Raw genomic sequence first — 22,961 nt, 5'->3', positions numbered from 1 at the left:
CTGCTGCAGGTTGCGAGAATATTTATTGAGAAAAGGTAGAGGGGTCACAGTGAGTGTATAATTCTGTTGCAAGCACTTTCTTGTACTGAGTTACTGTTTCATTGCATGCTTGAGGATAATAAATAGCTATTGATTTACTGCTTGAAAGTATAAGGCTTTTGATGTTAGTGTTTTCTAAAGTAAAGGCTGATATTTGCTTCTCTTAGGCATTGTGCACATTGTGCTTCCTATACTCAAATGAATGTTAACATTGCATTTGCTTTCCTAACCATCAACTCAAGCTGCAAGTTAACCTTCAGGATCCTGAAGATGAACTTGCAGGTTGATTTGGTGGTAAGGAAGGCAAATACAATGCTACCTTTCATTTTGAGAGGGCTTGAATACACAAGCAAGGGTGTAATTCTAAGGCTTTATTAGCCATTGGACAGACCACACTTGGAAGGAGGAGTTTTGGGCCCCTTATCTAAGAAAAGATGTGTTCACATTGGAGAAGGTCCCAAGGATGTTTAGAAGAATGATTCTGGGAATAAAGGGGTTAGCTTATGAAGAACGATTGATGGCTCTAGGTCTGTGCTTGCAAGGGTTCAGAAAAAGGAGGGTGGGATCTCATTGAAACCTACCAGATATTGTAAGGCTTAGAAAGGGTAAATGTGGAGATGTTTCCCATAGTGGGGAATCTAGGACAGAGGACACAGCCTCAGAATAGAGGGGCACTTTTAGAACAGAGATGAGGGGAAGTTTCTTCAGCTAGAAGGTAATGAATGTGAGAAATTTATTGCTATAGACTGCTGTGGAGGCCAAATCACTTTGAGTGTATATAACACCGTGCTTAGTCAGGGTGTCAAAGTTTACATGGAAAAGGCAGGAGAATGGGGTTGAGACATTTAATAAATCAGCTGTGATGGAATGGTGGAGCATACTCACTAGCCCAAATGGTCTAATTCTGCTCCTGTGTGCGATGGTCTCATGTTCTTATGGTCTTTTCTAAAATAATTGGACTCAGCCTGTGTGTAGGATAACACTGACAGACCTGATATGGGGTCTGAACATTCTGGACTCATCCTGAATACTAGGCTTGTCTTCTGCAGCACCCTACAGCTGTATGGATCATAATGATAGTCACACTACAGCCATTCAGTGAAACAGGCCAGATTTTCAGTGGTAAATAGGTATCAGGCAACACAAGTGGGCCCCTTCCCTCCAAGCTTTGCTGGCATAGCTTAAGTAATTTGAATTATCAGAGAAATGTAGAAACAAACAAGTGTTTTAAAAAAATTTAAAAAGTAATATAAAAATATCATTCACTTAGAACATTAAGGTTTGTAAATCAATTAAAATATTAATATTAATTAATTTAAAGTGGAAAAAAAAGATTCAGCTGCATTTATGTTTATTGTGCTCCTTTCAAATAGAAAGTATGTTGAGACTGATAGAAACATAGAAACATAGAAAACTACAGCACTATACAGGCCCTTCAGCTCACAAAGCTGTGCAGAACATGTTTTTACCTTAGAAAGTACCTAGGTTACCCATAGCCCTCTATTTTTCTGAGCTCCATGTACCTGTCCAGGAGTCTCTTAAAATACCCTATCGTATCCGCCTCCACCACTGTCACTAGCAGCCCATTCCACGCACTCAGCACTCTCTGTGTAAAAAAACTTACCCCTGACATCTCCTCTGTACCTGCTTCCAAGCACCTTAAAACTGTGCCTTCTCATGCTAGCCATTTGCACCCTGAGAAAAAAGCCTCTGACTATCCACATGATCAATGCCTCTCATCATTTTATACACCTCTATCAGGTCACCTCTCATCCTCCATCACTCCAAGGAAAAAAGGCTGAGTTCACTCAACCTATTCACATAAGGCATGCTCCCCAATCCAGGCAACATCCTTGTAAATCTCCTCTGCACCCTTTCTACGGTTTCCACATTTTTCCTGGAGTGAGGCAACCAGAACTGAGCACAGTACTCCAAGTGGTGTCTGACCAGGGTCCTATATAGCTACAACATTACCTCTTGGCTCCTAAACTCAATCCCATGATTGACGAAGGCCAATGCACCGTATGCTTTCTTAACCACAGAGTCAACCAATAAAGCTGAGAGTTTGATTATTACTTTTAAATTAATGTTTATATTAAATCAGCTAAATACTTTTCTATGGTTTCTAAAGGTCATCAATTGTTAGAGGTATTTAGGGCCAGTGAAAAGTTCTTTGCTCATTTTGTCATCAGAGTGGTTCTATCAAAAGAGCAAGAGATCAGAATGCAGCCATTCATGACTTCCCCCAGGTCTGTGAGATCAGGATGCAAATACAGACCTGCCATCTGGCTATCAGCATGATCACACCCAGTATGAGAAAAGATGTTGTAGATTCCTATATGCAAATAATATGTCCTGATGCAGGGTCTCAACCTTTGTCAACCTGGAATGTCAACTAACCCTTTGTCTCTACAGTCCCTCCAGCAACTTGTTTTATTTCACTCCCAATTCTAGCATTTGCAGCCTACATGCAAATAAAGTGTAATGAAAGGAAATAAGAATGATACCAGTTAGTGAAAGGCTATATTTACAGCAACTTACAAGAAGTTAAAGTATATTGAATAATGAGGAGGAAGAGAGTTATTATGTTTTCAAGCCAACGTTCAACTTTCTCCTTCAGCACCTTAACCTACATGCAAACAGAGATCCCTTTCTTACAAGCAGCCTCTTCTCTGTTTAATTTCCTCACTCTCTTATCCTTTGATGCTGCTTGTATTTGGCTATGTTAAATCTCTTGGGCAGGGGTCAGCAACCTTTACCACTGAAAGAGCCACTTGGACCCGTTTCCCAAAGAAAAGAAAACACTGGGAGCCGCAAAACCCGTTTGACATTTAAAATGAAATAACACTGCATACAACGTTTTGTTTTGCCTTTATGCTATGTATAAACAAACTATAATGTGTTGCATTTATGAAATTGATGAACTCCTGTAGAGAAAACGAAATTACATTTCTGCATGCAACAAAAACATGTTGACCTCCGAAAAAAAGACGTTGGGTTGAAGGTTACTTTTAAGTAAAATACTCAACGTCTATTTGAGTCCTTCTTGTATTTATGAAAAACGCCAAACTTAAATTTGCCGCCAGCAGCAAACCAAAAATAACGTCAGCCAGCTGTCAACCTGAAAAATAAAAGGACTATTTCACTGAACAATGAAAGCATATGAATATACGTAAAATAATAGGCAATTAAAATATTTATCATCCTTGTTCAGGTTGACTCACACCTGACAATGCAGTCGTATTCAGTAGGGATGGATCGATGCTTAGGGGAGTGACCAGGAAGGATAATGTGTTTTTTTCCTCTCTGAACTCACAGAAGCGTTTCCCAAATGATGTTTGCATTGCGATGATTGCCCAATGTAAATACTCCGAATTTATCATGTCGTGACCTTTTTTGAACTCTCTCAAATTGGGGAAGTGAGACAATGTGCCTTTCTGTAAATCTCTGGCAAGCAACGTCAACTTGCGCTCGAATGCCAAAACATCCTCCAACATGTGCAGGGCTGTACGCCCTTACCCCGTTGAAGAGCTGTGTTCAGCGTGTTCAGGTGCGCTGTTATGTCTACCATGAAGTGTAGCTTTTCCAGCCACTCTGGCTGTTCCAGCTCAGGAAAGGTGAGCCCTTTGCTGCCCAGGAAAGTTTTCACTTCTTCCAGACACGCGACAAAGCGTTTCAGCACCTCCCCTCTGGACAGCCAGCGATAAAAACACGTTGTAGCGGTTGCTACACGCAGTCAGTAAACTGCAGTCAAAGATAGCTTTATTCGAACTAAACAGCCTTGCTTTTAAGCCTCCCTCAACCCGCCCCCCATGGGCGCGGATGCTGCAAAAGACACGTACTCACAAACCCCCGTAGGCTATCTCCCTTAGCCTGAACGCTGGCTAATTGTGAGCCGGTTCGGATGTGTCAGGAAATGGGTCGCCACAAAGTCTTATTTAGATTGTACAAGATCACCATAATCTTCAAATTTAGATTTACATTTCAAAAACTAACAAACTAACATAAAATACATTTTAATTAAATACTGACCATGTAGCGGTGTGCTACACGCAGCGCTAAAATTACGACACGGAGTCGGTAACTGCAGTCGAAGGAAAAAACTTTATTCGAAATCTTCAGCCTCACTTTTAAGCCTCCCTCAACCTGCCCCCCCATGGCGCAGAGGCTCCAAAGCTCTGTGCTCGCAAACCCCCGTAGGCTATCTAATTGTGAGTCGGTTCGGATGTGCCAGGAAAAGGGTCGCCACAACCAATTATTTCCCAAAGCAACAGGGAGCCGCAGCACAGACGTAAAAGAGCCACATGTGGCTCCGGAGCCGCGGGTTGCTGACCCCCGCTCTTGGGGCAAAGCATTCTTGAGAAGAAGGGCAATAGCTGATCTTGAACTCCAAGCACCTACACATTGAAGTGATCTTGTAAAGTTTGCACTTCCATCACCAATAGTCCTATATGTCTTTGGTGACCGATTTGTGTTAACAAAGAGAGTTTGGGTGTGTTAACGAGGTCATCCAGGAAACCTTGGAAAACTTGGTTCTACAGAGCAATGACACTAGTTGCAGCAAATTTGATGAATTTCATCATGTGATACTGCATGTTTTTGCAAATAAAGATAGCAGAGGAGTTTAATTTAAAAAAAAACATAACAACTCATTTATTGAATTCCAAACACTGAATACCATGCACAGTAAAAGTACCTTATGTAAGTACATCAGGCCATAAGACCAGCCTCTTAAAGTGAACTCCAACTCAATGTCAATAGCAGTGAATTATGTAAATTTCCACCAATTACATTACCCTACAATACCAATAAACCCAATTTGCTATAATTTAACTCACTTTGTCCAGTGTCATTGTTCATGTGAACCTGACTTTTTATTAATGAAAACCTGTCTTGTGATGCAATAATTTAGTAACAAGACACATTTTACTGATAAAATATGAGACGATTGAGAATCACGTGACAGATTGTTACTTCGAACACACTGCCTGTATATTCCTGTTTCTTTCCATTTGGGAATTTTATGCAGGAATTCCTGCTGCATGTATTCCAATCACCAGGGTAAACCCATCAATAACTCCTTGGATGTCTGCAGCATCATTGTTAGTCATATTATTGAGAAATATTTATGATTGTGCCAGAATGAGACCTTCAGAGCTGTGTCACAGTGCTGTTCATTCCTAAATTTGGACAAAAAATAACATTAAAAATCACGTTGGCTTTTTAAATCTGCTGCTTAATTGTTTCCATCTCTCGTGTGCTTGCATGTACCTGCATTTTAGTATGTTTGGGATACAGGGATTTCATTCAGCCAGAATGTAAATATTGCAATTGCTTTATTTCATGACTTGCTTGAATCCCTGTGGTTATATTTGTATATATGCTGACTAGAAAATAATTATAAAACTGCAAGGCTACAAGATCTCGCCTTCAGATCACAATGAGCCATTTTATTCTTGATTGGTCAGGGCATGAAGGGATAAGGGGAAAAGGTAGGAGATTGGGGCTGACAGGAAAATTGGTTCAGCCATGGTGGAACAGAGTCAATGGGCTAAGTGGCTTAATTCTGATCCTAAGTCTTATGGTCTTGTTTTTCCTATTGAGTATGCTCTGCCATTCAGTCATTGCTGATTTTTTTTTCAATTCCATTCTCTCATTTTCTCCCAATAACCCTTAACCTCCTCACCATTAAAGGACATATCAATTTCTGCCTTATGCTCAATTTAATTTTTCACCCTTAACCCAAGACTTCTAGTTGTTGTCTCACCCAACCTCAGTGGATATAGCCTGATTGCATTTATCCTGTCAAGCCCCTCGTAATTTTATAAATCTCTATCATATTTCCTGTTAGTTTCCTATGCTCCAGAGAATAAAATCAAATCTATTCAACTCATCCATTTCACTCAGATCTTCAACTCTCAGCAACATTCTTGAATTTATTTTCTGTATCATTTCAAACTAATTGATACTTTTTCTGAAGGCAAGCGAACAGAAATGTTATACTATTTTCCAAATTAGGGTGCACCCATGCCTTATAAAACTTCAAAATAATATTGAAACTCCAGTACTCAGTACTATGATATATGCAGGCCAATATGCCAAAGGCTCTCAATACAGCCCTATCTAACTATGATACCTCTTTCAAGGAATTACGGATCTGTATTCCCACATCCCTCTGTTCTATCACGCTATTCAAACCGTACCATTCACTGTGTATGTCCTCCGAAATTGCAACACCCTGTACTTGTCTGCATAAAAGTCCATCTGCCATTTTTTAATCAACCTTTCCATCTGGTCCAGATCCCGCTGCAAGCTTTAATAACTTTGCTCATTGATAACTATGCTCCCCAGTCCTGGTGTTATCCAAAAATTTACAAATCTAGTTTAACATATTATCAATCAGGTTATTGATATATATTACCATCATCAACGAACCCAACACAAATCCTTGTGGCATACCGCTAATCACAGGCTTCCAGTCAGAGAATCAGCCATCTACTCCCACACACTGTTTTCCCCAATGTTGATTCTAATTTACTACATCACCCTGAATTCTAAGTGAATGAACCTTCTTGACCAGTCTCCCAAATGGGAATTTGTCAAAGGCCTTGTGATAGTCTAAGTAGAAAATGTCCACTATGCTTTCTTCATCAATTTTCCTGGTAATCTCCTCAAAAAATTCTGCAAGATTTGTTAGATGCAAGTTATTGCACCAAAGGCATGTTGAATATCTCTCATCATGTCCTGACTATCCAAATATATTTGTATATATCCTGTCCCTTTGAATATGTTCTAATAGTTTAGCCACAACTGATATCAGGCCCGGTGACCTATAATTTCCCAGCTAATTCTTAGAGTCTTTCATTGACTTCAGCTTGATAAGGACATCAAGTGGTGATCATAAAGTATAGTTGAGATGATATACTCAGAGGTTAGAACACTAAGAGGCATTATACAATGCATAAATGAATTGCACCACAAATTTTCTGTGTGGCATCATCACAGAACCATAGTAGGAGGTCTTTCACCTATCATGCTTGTGGAAAGAGCAATTCAATTAATCCCAATCCTCCAATCCTCCTTATAGGGCTGCTTGCAATTAAGTGATTGCTTTCAATTCACAGAAAGCTGATGAGTGGCGGTAGGTCTGCCATGATATTAAAATCTCTGAGAGTCATGTTTGTTTCAATATAATTATGGAAATGTGAGAGGAAGCTATGGTCGTAGGGCCCTGTGACTGATCAGAAATGCACTGTGAAATATTATCAATGAACAGCAAATAGGACAAATGATGAACTTAAAAAGAGAGAAAAAATAAATACAATGATAAAAATAATAGATGTGCACACTTGGCTAGAAAACCATTGAGGTTTTAATCTACTTTATTTAGTGCATTATCTTTTCTTTGTGTGTAAGAAATACAAGCTTGCCCCAGTCTTCACTGGCCAGAGAGATGCATCCTGTGAGACACATCCCATAATGGAAGATATTTCAATATAGACATAATAGAGAAGCAAGAATTCAGAAAGCCTTTGACAAGGTCAGAATTGAACAAGTGGACGATTGGATTTTGGCCAGAACTCAAACATTGTTTAATCCTGCTTTCATAGCGCCGGGTACTTACTCAGGATATACAGTACACTGACTGATTTGCCAGTCAAGACATTCTGATGATCATAACGATGTGGTTAAAGTCACAGAGCACTAAATGGAACTTGGAGTATTCCAGCAAAATAAAGGAAGAGATTGAAATAAATTCAACTTTTTTATTGGATTTAGAGAATGGTTTAAAAGCACCACAGTGATACAGCTGGTAGAACCATTGCCTCACAGTTCCTGGGACCTGGGTTCAATCCTAACCTCAGGTGCTGTCCAAGTGGAAGTTTGCACATTTTTCCTTTTTTCTGTGCGTTTTTCCTGATGGGCTTTCTTTTTTCTCCACAGCACAATATCAGGTAGTTTGGGAGGGTAATTGACCACTGTAAGTTAGACCATAAGACCATGAGGTATTGGAGCAGAATTAGGCTATTTGGTCCATCCAGTCTGCTCTGCAAATTGCTCCCAGTTTGTAGATAATGCATAGAATCTGGAGGAGTGGGTGTTAAATGGAATGTGGAGGATTTGGAAAACAAACAATTTGATTATCATGGGATTAACATAAATGCGAATACACAGGTTAATATGGAATTGATGGTCTGAAGGACCTGTTTCTTTGCCGTTTCTTTCTATGATTCAATAGTTCAAACTATGTTGGAACTCATTCCTTTGGGGAATTAATTTCACTAGTTTTAGTAATAGCCATAGGAAGCTCAAAGGATATACATTATTGTATCTGCACTACATAAGTGTGTTGATATAAGAACAAAGAACAATACAGCACAGTACAGGCCATTCAGCCACCAATGTAGTGCTGACCCTTAAACCCTGCCTTCCACAAAACCCTCCACCTTAAATTCTCCATATACGTGTCTAGTAGTCTATTAAATTTCACTAGTGTATCTGCCTCCACCACTGACTCAGGCAGTGCATTTCACGCACCAACCACTCTCTAAGTAAAAAACCTTCCTCTAATATCACCTTTGAACTCCCCCCCCCCCCCCTTACCTTAAAGCCATGTCCTCTCGTATTGAGCAGTGGTGCCCTGGGGAAGAGGCACTGGCTGTCCACTTTATCTATTCCTCTTAATATCTTGTATACCTCTATCATGTCTCCTCTCATCCTCCTTCTCTCCAGAGAGTAAAGCCCTAGCTCCCTTAATCTCTGATCACAAAGCATAATCTCTAAACCAGGCAACATCCTTTCCAATGCTTCTACATTCTTCCAATAGTGAGGCGACCAGAACTGGACGCAGTACTCCAAGTGTGGCCTAACCAGAGTTTTATAGAGCTGCATCTTTACCCTGCGACTCTTAAAATCTGTCCCTTGACTTATGAAAGCTAACTCTCCATAAGCTTTCTTAACTACCCTATCTACCTGTGAGGCAACTTTCAGGGATTTACCCCCAGATCACTCTGCTCCTCCACACTCCCAAGTATCCTGTTATTTACTGTGTACTCTGCCATGGAGTTTGTCCTTCCAAAGTGTACTACCTCACACTTCTCCGGGTTGAACTCCATCTACCACTTCTCAGCCCACTTCTGCATCCTATCAATGTCTCCCTGCAATCATCGACAATCCTCAACACTATCCAAAACACCACCAACCTTTGTATCGTTTGCAAACTTGCCAACCCACCCTTCTACCCCCACATCCAGGTCGTTAATAAAAACCACAAAAAATAGAGGTCCCAGAACCGATCCTTGTGGAACACTACTAGTCACAACCCTCCAATCTGAATGTATTCCCTCCACCACAACCCTCTGCATTTTGCAGGCAAGCCAGTTCTGAATCCATCTGACCATACTTCCCTGCATCCCATGCCTTCTGACGTTCTGAATAAACCTACCGTGTGGTACCTTATCAAGTGCCTTATTAAAATCAATGTAGATCACATCCACTGCATTACCCTCATCTATATGTCTGGTCACCTCCTCAAAGAACTCTATCGGGCTTGTTAGACAAGATCTGCCCTTCACAAAGCCATGCTGACTGTCCCTGATCAGTCCATGATTCTCTAAATGCCCACAGATCCTATCTCTAAGAATCTTTTCCAACAGCTTTCCCACCACAGAAGTAAGGCTCACTGGTCTATAATTACCCGGACTATCCCTACTACCTTTTTTGAACAAGGGGACAACATTCGCCTCCCTCCAATCCTCCGGTACCATTCCCGTGGACAACGAGGACATAAAGACCCTAGCCAGAGGCTCAGCAATCTCTCCCTCTCCTCATGGAGCAGCTTGGGGAATATGCTGTTGGGCCCCGGGGACTTATCCATCCCAATGTATTTTAACAACTCCAACACTTCTTCTCCCTTAATATCAACATGCTCCAGAACATCAACCTCACTCATGTTGTCCTCACCATCATCAAGTTCCCTCTCGGTGGTGAATACCAAAGAGAAGTATTCATTGCGGACCTCGCTCACTTCCACAGCCTCCAGGCACATCTTCCCATCTTTATCTCTAATCGGTCCTATCTTCACTCCTGTCAACCTTTTGTTCTTCACATAATTGAAGAATGCCTTGGAGGTTTTCCTTTATCCTGCTCACCAAGCCCTTCTCATGCCCCCTTCTTGCTCTCCTCAGCCTCTTCTTAAGCTCCTTTCTTGCTCCCCTACATTCCTCAATAGACTCATCTGATCCTTGCTTCTTTATCCTCACATATGCTGCCTTCTTCCACCTGACTAGATTTTCCACCTCACTTGTCACCCATGGTTCCTTCACCCTACCATTCTTTATCTTCCTCACTGGGAAAAATTCATCCCTAACATCCTCCAAGAGATCCCTAAACATCGACCACGTGTCCATAGTACATTTCCCTGCAAAAACATCATCCCAATTCACACCTGCAAGTTCTAGCCTTATAACCTCATAATCTGCCCTTCCCCAATTAAAAATTTTCCTGTCCTCTCTGATTCCATGATAATGTTAAAGGCCAGGGAGCGGTGGTCACTGTCCCCCAGATGCTCACCCACTGACAGATCTGTGACCTGACCCGGTTCATTACCTAATACTAGATCTAGTATGGCATTCCCCTTAGTCGGCCTGTCAACGCACTGTGTCAGGAATCCACCCTGGACTCACCTGACAAACTCTGCCCCATCTAGACAATTGGAACTAATCAGGTGCCAATCAATATTAGGGAAGTTAAAGTCACCCATGATAACAGCCCTGTTATTTTTGCACCTTTCCAAAATCTGCCTCCCAATCTGCTCCTCGGTATTTCTGCTGCTACCAGGAGGCCTATAGACTACTCCCAATAGAGTAATTGCTCCCTTCCTGTTCCTGATTTCTACCCATACTTACTCAAAAGAGGATCCTGCTCCATTACCCACCCTTTCTGTAGCTGTAATAGTATCCCTGACCAGTAATGCCACCCCTGTTCCCCTTTCCCCCCTCTCTATCCCTTTTAAAGCACTGAAATCCAGGAATATTGAGAATATCTGTGAATCTTTTACCAATTCAGGTGAACCCCAGACAGAACATCAAAGAATTTTTGTCAACCTAGTGAAGCATCTGGTTAGAAATACTCAAATATAATCTACTATAGTTAATTCTTAGATTACTGATATATACTGTCAATGTTTTATAAAAGAAATAATACACCAATTTAGAACAGATACAAAGTGATTTATTTTTCTCTTAGAATGTCATAAGTCCTTAGAAATTCTTCACTAAGCAAAGTAAGTGACATCTTTGTCCATTGTTAAGGCAGAACTTATTATATTCTTGATAAATAAGGGATGAAAGGTTACTGGACACATATGAGAACATGGAGTTGAGGTTATACCAAGATTAGCCATGATTTTAATTGATGGTGGAATGAACCAGAAGGCTGAATAGCCTTCACATGCTCTGTCACATGTTATATGTCTCAACATAGTGGATGGCAATCTTGTATGGTATTTTGTCTCAATAAATATTATGTGGAAGAGAAGACATATGCTTGGGGATAAACATTGCACCTTTACAGAATAGTAATGGTTGAAAGTAGACATGTTGTCTCCTAATTGGTCATAACTACTGTAAAATAACATTTTCATGCATTTTAATGGCATTTACCAGAATTTCTCTCAGAATTCGCATGGAAAATTCTAATCCATTAACTTTACTCTGGGTGTATTGAGGCAAAGGTTTGAATAGTAACTTATGCTGTAAAGTAATTTTTGCTGTTAGTCTGAATACTGCGCTGTATTTTCCTTCTTTATGTGTATATTATGCGAAAATGCCAAGCCTCCCACATTTCCCAAATTGTTGATGGGTGCATTAGACATATTAATGATTCTTAACTTTAACATTTACTTATACTGAATTCCATATTATGATGCAGTAATATGTTCCTGATTCTTTTGTTATGCCTATTGGACAACACAGAGCAAAGGAGGTTGATAAATGCAATGTATTTGAGTTATATTGATCTTATGCAACAATTTTCAAGACCATTCGATTAGGGAATAGAAAACCTGGTCAAAGAATCCATTAACACAGCTAAAAACACGTTCAGTGTGAGTATATATAGACATTCAAAACTCATTAATATCAAGAGAAGAGGAGGGAATGAAACAATATGTTCCTTAATATCCCATATAACAATCCCCGGAGAAAGTGGAATAGAATATCTCCTTCTTACGTGCTTGCCTTGAAGGGAAATATTTTCATTTGCAGAAAAAAATTATAGATCTCCTACCTTTTCAAAAGGGCCATTTTAGGAATTGCCTGAATACTGTTCGAGAATGAAGTGCATTACGGAGAGAACCACACATAATGCAAACATGATTAAAATATTCCTATAGAAGTGCTGGCATTGCTCCAGACTCTGATGTTTTTGTAGTATATATTACCGCATCAATGGAACATGATAAGGAATCAGTTTTCATTGAATTGTATAATCACAAAGTGAAGTGATGCAAAACTGATTATTTCATTTCAAATAACCTTGTGTGTATAGGCACAGTAAAAAATGAAAATTAGTTTAGAATGGAAAATATTGTAGTTTCAAATATGCTCCTTCTAAACTACCCTACATTACGACTCTAACCAGTCAATATTAAGTTCATGAAAAGAGCAGCAAAATAAAATCAGAGTAATGTAGAGCTGAAATTTGTGACAATAGTAACATCTACTTCTATAATCACCTCTGTATTGTAAATATCTCATGGCATTTTACAGGAGAGTTGGCAAACATGATTTGATATCTAGCCACATGATCAAATGCTTGGCAAGAGAACTAGGATTTAAAGAGGTGCGAAGTTTTATGGTAGACTGTTAGGATTTCAGGACATTTGGATAAAGAGAGTGTTACCTAATGTGATGCAAGTAAGCTGGGTATAGAGAAGAGGCTTTGGGGATGTGGAGGTACAGTATTGTGCAAAGTCTTAGGAACATGTATGTTGCTAGGGTGCCTAAGACTTTAGCATGGTACTGTATTTTTCAACGTGGAGTGGAGAGCAAGTTTGCAAATCAGGTAGGAGCAGAAGATGTTGGGAATGGCGAGGGTGGACATCACAGAAGGATTGTGGAGCAGATGGCAGAGAAGGAGTGCCGGGGCGGGGTGGCGGGGTGCAGACCCAGTCTATCCTGAGAAACCTGGCAAGGTCATTTGATTTCAAACAATTGGTTTATTGATCATTACGAAATGTCACTCTTGTGCTTCCTGTTCCCTCTCCTCTCCCTTCCCATTTCCCCAACCACGATTCCCCTCTCCCTGACCTCTTCCCACTCTCAGTCCACAATAGAGATGCATATCAGAATCAAGTTTATTATCACATATATCATGAAATTTGTTATTTTTTTGAAGCAGCAGTACAGTGCAATGCATATAATTAATACAGTACAGTGCAAAAGTCTTAGGCACCCTATCTATATATACGTGCCTTAAGACTTTTGCACAGCACTGCATCTCTGAAGGTTGTAGGGCTGGTGAAAGTTACTTATGTGCACTTGTCTTGTAGAAATGTGGCTTCAGGACAGCATCCCATGTACCATTTAGTCGACGTCATGCCACTCAAGGACTTGTGATAATATTATTTTGTGACTGTAGGTGTTATTGTATGTGTATTTTGTGCTGTGTGTGACTATAGCTCCTGTGTTTTGAACCTTGGCCCAGAGGACTATTGTTTTGCTTAGCTGTATACATTTGTACCATTGAATGACAATTACACTTGAACATGAAGAATGGTTTGGTCAAATTATAGAAGGTTCCAGCCAAGTTGACAAGGTAATTTTACTTTTTCCTCTGCCACATTAAGTTGTTAGCCATGACTTTAAGTAAATACAACTTGATATGGTGAGAGATGCCAAAATCTGACTGGAAGAAGTCAATCAAAAGTTTCCAGGAAACATATGGATGAATATGAATCAGTTCCTAGCTTGCTGAGTAGTCTTTGTTGATTGTATCTTGACTGCATTCCTTGAGATTCCATTGGAAAGACTGACCCTTGTCTCAATATCACAACATTAGGGTGAAAACTTCTGCCTGCTGAAACTGCGGTCATTGAGATCGGCCAGCACAAGAGTGACTCCATGCATTTCAAAGGAGAGCAATTGTTGTGTGGAAGCAAACTAAGTATAAGTAGTTAACAATTTTCATGTTTTAGTTGTTTAAAATGTTTTTTAATAATATTGGCATTGGGTTATTATTGTCACATGTACCAAGATACAGTAATTAAGTGAGTTTTGCAAGCCATCTATATAGATCATAAGCACTTTGAGGTAACACCTACAAATGCTGGAGGGACTCAGCAGGTCAGTTAATTTCAATGGAAGTGAATAAGCAGTCGGCACTTTGGGCCAAGACCCTTCATCAGTACTGGAAAGAAAGGGGCAAGAAAGCAGAATAGAAAGATGGAGGGGAGAAGGAAGGAGTACAAGTTAGAAGGTGATAAATGAGGCAGGGTATGAGGGGAGGTAGGGATGAAATAAGAAGTTGGGAGGTGATGGGTAGAAAAGGTAACATGCCGGAGAAACAAGCAATCAAGTTTATTCGTTTAGCATTTTTCAAACATGAGGTCATTCAAAGTGCTTTATATAGAACAAGATATAAAAATCAAACATCAACTTTGAGACAACATATAAGAGAATCAGATCACAAAAAAAATAGATATGATTAAAAAAAGCTACAGTACAGGAGATTCTAATTAAAAGCTACAGTGAAAAAAAAAGTCTTAAGCCTTGATTTAAAAGATCTAAAAGTTGGGGCAGACTTTAGATTGTTTGGAAGGTTATTCCAGATACGTGGAGCAAAAGGACTAAAAACTGCTTCACCATGCTCAGCTTTGACACTGGGGACAGAAAGCAGACTGCCACGTACCACCTGATAGCTCGGGAAGGTTCATAATGCAGCAGGAGTCCAAGATGTGTTTTAGCACCAGACCATTATTTCCCCTTGGGACCATCAGGTTGAAATTCAATATCTTCTCCAAATACACATGAATGACACTCTAACACCATAACTATTCTTGCATCCAAGGGGTAAAGGTCTTCGCATTGCAGCAGTGCTTTATAACCAGTAGTAATGTTTTAAAGTCAATCCGCTGATGGACAGGAAGCCAGTGTAGTGATCTGAGAACTGGAGTGATGTGTTCTACTTTCTTGGTTTTAGTGAAGACTTTAGCAGCAGCGTTCTGAATGAGCTGCATTTGTCTGAGGGATATTTTACAGAGATCTGTGAAATGCCATTACAGTGTCAAGCCTACTAAAAAAGAAGGAATATGATAGGAAATGATAGTCGACCGTGAAAGGAAAGGAAGGAGGAGGGGCACCAGAAGGAGATGATAGGCGAGTGTGGAGAAGAGAAGAGGTAAAAGGGGAGCTGGAGGCTAATGAAAGAAGAGGGAAGGGGAGACGGGGGAAATTAGGGCTTTGAGATTGTAAAAGGGAGAAGGAAAAACAGAATGCAGAATATAGTGTTACTGTTGTTCAGTTATAGAGTAAGTGCAGTGGGGGTTGACAATGAGTTGCAAGGGCAAAGATGAGATAGATCATGAGGTAAATAGTTCATCCTTAAAATCAGAGATGTCTGTTCACAGGTCTTATGACAGTGGGATAGTCTGTTCTGAAGATTGATGGTACATGTTTTCAAGCTTTTGTATCTTCTGCCAGATGGAAGGATGGAGTAGAGGAAATGTCCAAGTGGGAGGTGTCTTTGATTATGCTGGCTGCAGGAAGCAGGCAGATTCTATGGATGGTGATTGGTTTTCATAATGGACTGAGCAGTGTCCACAACTGTCTGCAGTCTCGGGTACACTGATTGTCATACCAAGCTCCGATGCTTCCAGATCGGATGCTTTCAATGACATACCTCTAGATATCAGTGAGGCTCAATGGAAACATGTCAAATTTCCTTAGGCTTCAAAGGAAATATTTATGCTTTATATGTCTATCAGATCTCATTCATGATTTTAATCATGTTTGGATATTTCTGAATTCTAGAGGTTTGACAGGTGCTAAACCAGGTAATACAGCTTACTGGCTGACAAAGTATTTTTTTAAATGGAGACAGAACTTGTACTGGTCTGTTGTGCTGTAACCTCATGAATGGTTCTGCCACTGGCAGAAGGCGGTGCGACGCAGTTTGCAGCGGCCACTCCGGAGCTGATATCTGTTATTTGTTGAGCGGGGTGCTGTGCACAATCCTAATCTGATGAAAAATGGACGTGGGAGCACAGAGGAACATCTGGAAATCTCCAGGAAGGCCTTCTTTGTTGCTGCTGCTGTTGTGAGGTCCGGGTCTCTGCTGAGAAGAACAGGCCACCAGTCCTTAGGGTCACACTGCCAGTGACCATTGGTGGGGGCGCCGTAGTGCGCTCAGCAGAGGATGGTGCTAAGAGAGGCTATGCTGGAGGGGATGGTCGGAGGCTCAGAGGTCTGACGGATTCGGAGTCTGCTGTGGTCGGGGCGCTTCCATTGTGTGCTGAGTCTGCGAGGCTGAGTCCGGCGCTGTGGAGGTCCATAGCAGGGGTACTCCCTTCTGCCGCTTGCGCGGGATGACGAGTCTATCGGGACCCTGAGAACCTGTGGAAACTGTCTGGTGATTTATTTCGAACTTATAGTCTTTTAACATCTTTGGACTATTTTTACTGTGCCCATGGTCTTTTTTTTTATCAATTATGGTATTGGCTGCACTGCTGAAACTATATGTTAACTATAACTATATGTAACTATGTGGTTTGTGTAGGTCTTGTAGCTTTAGTTTTTGATTTATTGGGTGGTAGAGTTGGTCTCTTGACTTGGTGTGTCTGGGTAGTCTTGTTTTGTCTGGTAGATTTGGAGCTCCTTTCTGGGGAATGCTCTAAGATGATAGCACGATATTAATATGCAGCAGCCTCTCCGGACTCTGGATTTGGGGATTACCAGACCTTATACAGATGTTCTGGTGTAGTCTGTTTTGTCATGTGCTTTTGTGATATCATTCTGGAGGAATGTTGTCTCATTTTTTAACTGCATTACATTTGTGGTTTCTAAATGACAATAAACTGAAACTGAACTGAACTGAACTGAGTTGTGTAGTCATCCTGGCTAAACACTTCAAAACAGATGGAGAACTTTGTCTTACTGTAGATTCTGCCTTTTATGTTCATAAACTTTAGGGAGAAAGTGAAAATAGAAATGGAGGACTCAGCTGAAAGGAGAGGACCTGAAAAAAGACATTTGAAGGGATTAAGATTCAGATTTATTTATCACATGTCCATCAAAACATACCGTGTTGTTTATGTTAACTGTCAACACTCCTAAGGGTGTGCTGGGGATAGCCTGCAAGTGTCATCACACTTTCTGGTGCCAACATAGCATACCCACAATGCTCAGCAGAACAATACAGAACACATCAAGCAACAAAACAACAAAGAAAAACAAGTCTGTTTCCTCACTCCTTCTGCTCCCATCCATCCATATACACAGACAGACCTTCAACTCCAGAACAGGTCTCCAGTCTCCAGGGTTTCGCCGTCATGCTTCAACTTCCAGACTTCTGATCGACTTTCGGTTTTTGATTTTTGATATCAAATTCCAGACTAGCTAATAATGGAACCCAAAACTCTGAGCTCCGGGTGTGCTGACTGACAGCCCTCGAGCCTCCGCATACCTCCTGCTTGCGTCGAACCATCTGAATCTGGTACAGGCCGGCATCCACAGATGACCTATGTCATTGTTCTCATCACTGGCCATCAAGCACAGAGCAGGTGCAGAGATTCTAAATGTCCTTCATTCCATGTTCATTCTGCTGGCCTGCAAGTGCAGTGTACAATAGTGATGTCCACGTAGCTGGCCTTCAAACACAGTACACAGAATGAAGGCCTAACCCCTAACTCCTTCACATCCCTCTCTCTAACCCTTCTCTGACCTCTGACTTCCCCTTATCTCTGTCCCTAAACCTAACATAACACCTAACTCTCCTCTCTGTCCTGAAACTATCCCTACCAAACTAAAAAGTAGGCAACAACTAAATCTGAACCCGGTTGAAGGGCGCAGCTTGGTGCCATCTTAACACAAGTTCAAGGATAGGAAAAGCTTAGAGGAATGGGGGCCCAATGCAGACAAGTGGGATGATACCTTGATTTTAAGGAGGTGTATAAAAGTATGAGAAGTATTTATAGCCTGAATATACACAGTCTTTTTCCCAGATTGAAGAATTAAGGAACTAGAATACATAGATTTAAGGTGACAGGTGAGAAATTTAAGGGGAAGCTGAGGAGGCAATTTTCTTTCACTCAACGATGGTCTGGATATCTGCCAAAGGAAATGGTTAAGGCAAGTACATTGACAACATTAAAAAGATTCTTGGTACATTGTTAGGAAAGGTTCTGAGAGATATGGGTCAAACATAGGCAAATGGATAGGCATTTTGGTCTGCATGGACCAGCTGGGAATAGGGACTGTGTTTCTGGAGATTCTGTGCTGTGTGACTCCATGACTCAATCAAGGAATAAGAGAAGTCAGGATGAGAAGATAAAAGGTCAGTTAAAAGGGATATCTATAATAAGAGTGGAAAACCACCTAATGCATGAGTTTGGTTATCTGGACATGGGGAATGCTGTGCGGTGCTAAAGGCACCTGATAGGACGGCTTCGCTCAAATTGTTAAAGACCCCATGAACTCCTCCCAGTTGGTGAAGATGATATGGAGGAGACAGCAGAAAGGAGTTGAAATAAGAGTTCCCATGGAGGTAAGAGGTGGGTATTAATATATAATTCTATAATTCTGCACAGTTTTGTCAGTAAACTGTAGGGTGCAATTTGTGGTCAAGTCAGATCTGGCAGTGAATTCCTGAATCACTGAAACGTTGCTGGAGATAAACCCTTGACAGTTTTGTTACAGGAATTAGCTTTATATTGCAGTTGGTGAAAAATGGAGCACTAATTAAAAGGGTATTCAGGAAGAAGACAGCAATATACTATCCTGATAAAACTTTGTCATAGAGTGAATAGAATGGTTACCTTGGGGCAGAAAACAGTTTGTCAGTTTTATTTGGCTTTGTGCTCAAGTGTGATCATTCATGCATTTCAAGTCTGTGTTCTGTTTTCAAGTATATCTCCAGGAATACTCAAACAAAGCCAAGTAAAACACATTACTTCAATAGCACGTAAACTCCCATCTTCTGCTCTCGGCTCCAGCTGATTGGAGCATTCAGTTAAGAGGAAGGAGATAAGAAAACCACTGCAATAGATGGATAATACAAATCGTTGGCAACATGTAGGAACAGACGTTTCAAACTGTTGGCCTTTTATTCTGAGTCAAGTCAGTTAGAAGTTCCCAAGGTAGCTGCAATATATAATAGATCATCTTTTAGATTTTCCTGAATAAAGCCACATCAATTTAGAAATTCATGCACAATTTATAGTGGAACTTTCAAAATGCTTTTGCAGTAAAGACCATTGAGATAAATGTCTTGATCCCGTCAAGAAAAAAGTTTACCTTCAGCCTGAAACCACTCAATGAACTGTTAAGCATTTTGGCCTGTATATCTCTCTTGAATCCCCACTGTATTGTACATCTGAATTTCATAGGAACTTGTCTAAAATTTGAAAGGGTTTTCAACTTCGGAAGTGGAAAACAAAATATGATACAAAATAAAAAAAATAGTCTCTGATTGGATTTCTGCTGCTCATGCCAAAGTTTTGAAGAGAGGAATCAGAGTAAGAATCAGGTTTATTATCACCGGCATGTGATGTGAAATTTGTTAACTTCGTAGCAGCAGTTCAATGCAATGCTTAATAAATAAAAATTTTAAAATAATACAAAATAAACATGTAACTATATTACATATATTGAATAGATTTTTTTAAATGTGCAAAAACAGAAATATTGTATATTGAGAAAAAGTGAGATAGTGTCCAAAGATTCAATGTCCATTTGAAATCGGATGGCAGAGGGAAAGAAGCTGTTCCTGAATCACTGAGTGTGTGCCTTCAGGCTTCTGTACCTCCTACCTGATGGTAACAATGAGAAAAGGACCTGCCCTCGGTGCTGGAGGTCCTTAATAATGGATGCTAACTTTCTGAGTCACCGCTCCCTAAAGCTGTCCTGGGCACTCTTAGTATTCTGTTGAAAGGAACACCCCAAATGTAGCACCTACTGAAATGCAAGGATGAATCTAATAACAATGTGTCAATTCAATCCCCGGCAGCAATGGGAGGGTGCTGGATTGTGGGTGTAGAATTCACCGATATAATTGTTTGTGCATCTACTGTGGAGGAGTTTTAGGTAATGCATATCATTAAGCCTGATGCAATGGGGGAGTCATGTTGGTATTGAAAAAGTTGCAATGATCACACACTTCAGTTGCATTAAAATGTCATCCCAAATTTACATCTTTCCAATATCTTTAAATTATGTAAGAGATTACTTATCAGAAGGAAATGGGAACCCTCCAGAGCAATGGGGTAATATTGACACAACTGATATATGATCTCAATCTAAGTCAGTTAAAGATCTTCGAACGGTCACTGTTGAGTAATTTTTTCATTTTTTTTTTACTTGCTCTTATTTTAGTATGCAGGTTGTAAAATGGAAATTCATGCTTGTGGAATTTGTAAATCACTACCAACGGAAGATCTGAGATGAGTAAAATTTACTCATATGAAATCTATCTTTTCTTTCAGCTCTCATTCTTTGATGCATGTGCAGATGATGTGACGTTGCATTATGTGACACCTTGCATACAGGTGGTCTTCGGGAAGTGCAGCCCCTCTCCTCCCCCATAACTTGGGGTCTGTGTAGTTGTTTGATTCGGTATTGTTGATTCTGACTCGATTAGTTTTTGTAATGAGATTATGGATATAATCTGGTGAAGCACACAGCATGATGTTTCACAAATGGGTCTTTGAAAGCTGTCACTGGCTCTTGCCAAGTAATTTATATACACAGTGGCAATAGCTGTATCTTAATGTTTTTTCAAAATTATTATTATGCATCTTCTTTCACTGTCTGTGTTTGTCTTCATTTGTTGCATGATACACATACACAATATATAGTATGAATATTTCTAAAATTCACAAAATTTTGTGGCTGAAATAGAATTATTCTTTTATTATTTGAAATGAAACAGAAAGTGCGTGAAGAGCTCAGCAAGTTTGACAGCATTTGTGGAAGGAGAAAAATTCAATCTGACTGGTCAAAAGCCTTTATCAGAAGTGACAAAGATCAGAAGTTCTGATGAAGGGTTTCAGAAGCGAATGTTTACTAGATAGCAAGACTATAGGATCACACCAAAGTAGAACATAGAACAGTACAGCTCAGGAATAGATCATTTAGTCCATGATATTGTGTATTATTCTAATTCTTGTAATGATACCAAATTAAGCCAATCACTTCTGTCTGTATAAAGTCTGTATCTATCCTTTCTCTGCACATTTAGGTGCCTATCAAAAAGTTCTTAAAGGCCATTATTGTATCAGCCACCACTACTATCCCTGCCAGCACATTTTAGGTACCCACACCGCTGTATAAAAAACATGTCCCGCACATCTCTTTTGAACTTTGCCTTTGTCATCTTAAATACATGTCATTTAGTACTAGACATTTCAACCCTGAGGAAAAAGATACTGACTCTGTCTATGCCTCTCATAATTTTATAAACCTGTATCAAATCTCCCCTCCCCCTAATGTAGACAGCCATACTAAAACACAAAAGATTATTACTGTCACCTGGGACTTGAGAGAAGTCAGAATATCAGCCTTAAATGTGAATATCATTTATGATTTCCAGTATGGTCAAATTCATAAGAAAATATCCCGATACATGGTCTTGCTAAGAAATGCTGACTGTCCATTTTCCTCCACAGATGCTGACTGACCACTGAATTCCTCCAGTGTTTTGGTTTTTTTTACTCCAAATTCCAGTATCTACAGTCTCTTGTGTCTCCTGACATATTCTTGTTGTTTTGGAGTAGGGTGATAATGTTGGAGGATTATTCACCTTTTGCATTGACACTTCTATTGACAAGTACACAGATTCACAGTTTGAAAAAATTTGCTTCAACCAGCGGCTGACTACTCTGACAAATGTATTGAATAACAAATGTGTATTATGGATTGTGAAAACTGTTGCAGGTCACTGTCTTGGCTTCAACACTCACTATAAACCTTGATAAGTGAGAATGCACTGATTTGCCAAATGACATTTTTTTTTACAGTAGTTTGAGTTTGCAATGATGGACAGTACATGGTTCCCCTGAAGTGTATAATGCATCCTGCTTTGTTGGGTTAACAGCCACAATAAAAGCTCAGTCTTGAGTTCTGTCTATCTTGCTGATTATGGCAGATGTTCTCGGGAGGTTTTAAGCAAAAAAGTTCTGTCCTGGTGATCATTTTCTACTTGGGTAATACTTGTAGCAGTTTCTTGTTGTCTTTCTACTTCATTTGTTCTGGTCTCTGAAAGTGACAGCGATCTTAAACAGCCCGCATAGTTCAATACCCTTTTCCAAGGACCAAATCATCAAAGTTACTTTGATATATATCCAGCAATGATCTGCATTTTTAGTTCTTGCTTAAGGTCAGAGAATTCACATTTTGCAGCAGGTTGCCTGAGGCGTACAATTTTGATCGATGGCTTCTTCCACATCTTGCTTCGTGCAACAAAGCACCATTAACTGCAAAAGCACATTATTCTGTGGAATAGAATTCGTAGCCAGTGTAGTTTTATGTTCTATGAAGTCGTGAATTTTAGCTGATAATTTTCATAAATAACCTGTAACTTCTCAGTATATAGTATAAAAACATAATTTATTTACTCATTTGTCAGCCAATTGTCTCTTTACTCCTACAAAGCCACTCCTTTAGATGGGATAGTTCAGGATAAAGCATATTAATGCACTATTTATTGAT

The 22,961-nt window shown here is 40.0% G+C and overlaps 1 long non-coding RNA gene across 1 annotated transcript in view; it reads left to right on the top strand.

Annotated features, from left to right (window-relative positions):
- Window positions 1-20,845, top strand: part of LOC132407571 (uncharacterized) — a 111,781-nt gene extending 90,936 nt beyond the window's left edge. Inside the window, exon 8 of the long non-coding RNA XR_009516516.1 lies at window positions 20,738-20,845. This is a non-coding gene — a long non-coding RNA (uncharacterized LOC132407571). The remainder of the gene's footprint in view (window positions 1-20,737) is intronic.
- The last annotated feature ends 2,116 nt before the right edge of the window (window positions 20,846-22,961 follow it).

Source organism: Hypanus sabinus, chromosome 18, assembly GCF_030144855.1.
Source record: "Hypanus sabinus isolate sHypSab1 chromosome 18, sHypSab1.hap1, whole genome shotgun sequence".
Classification (NCBI taxonomy): domain Eukaryota; kingdom Metazoa; phylum Chordata; class Chondrichthyes; order Myliobatiformes; family Dasyatidae; genus Hypanus; species Hypanus sabinus.
This window is presented reverse-complemented; position numbering and strand designations above follow the sequence as displayed.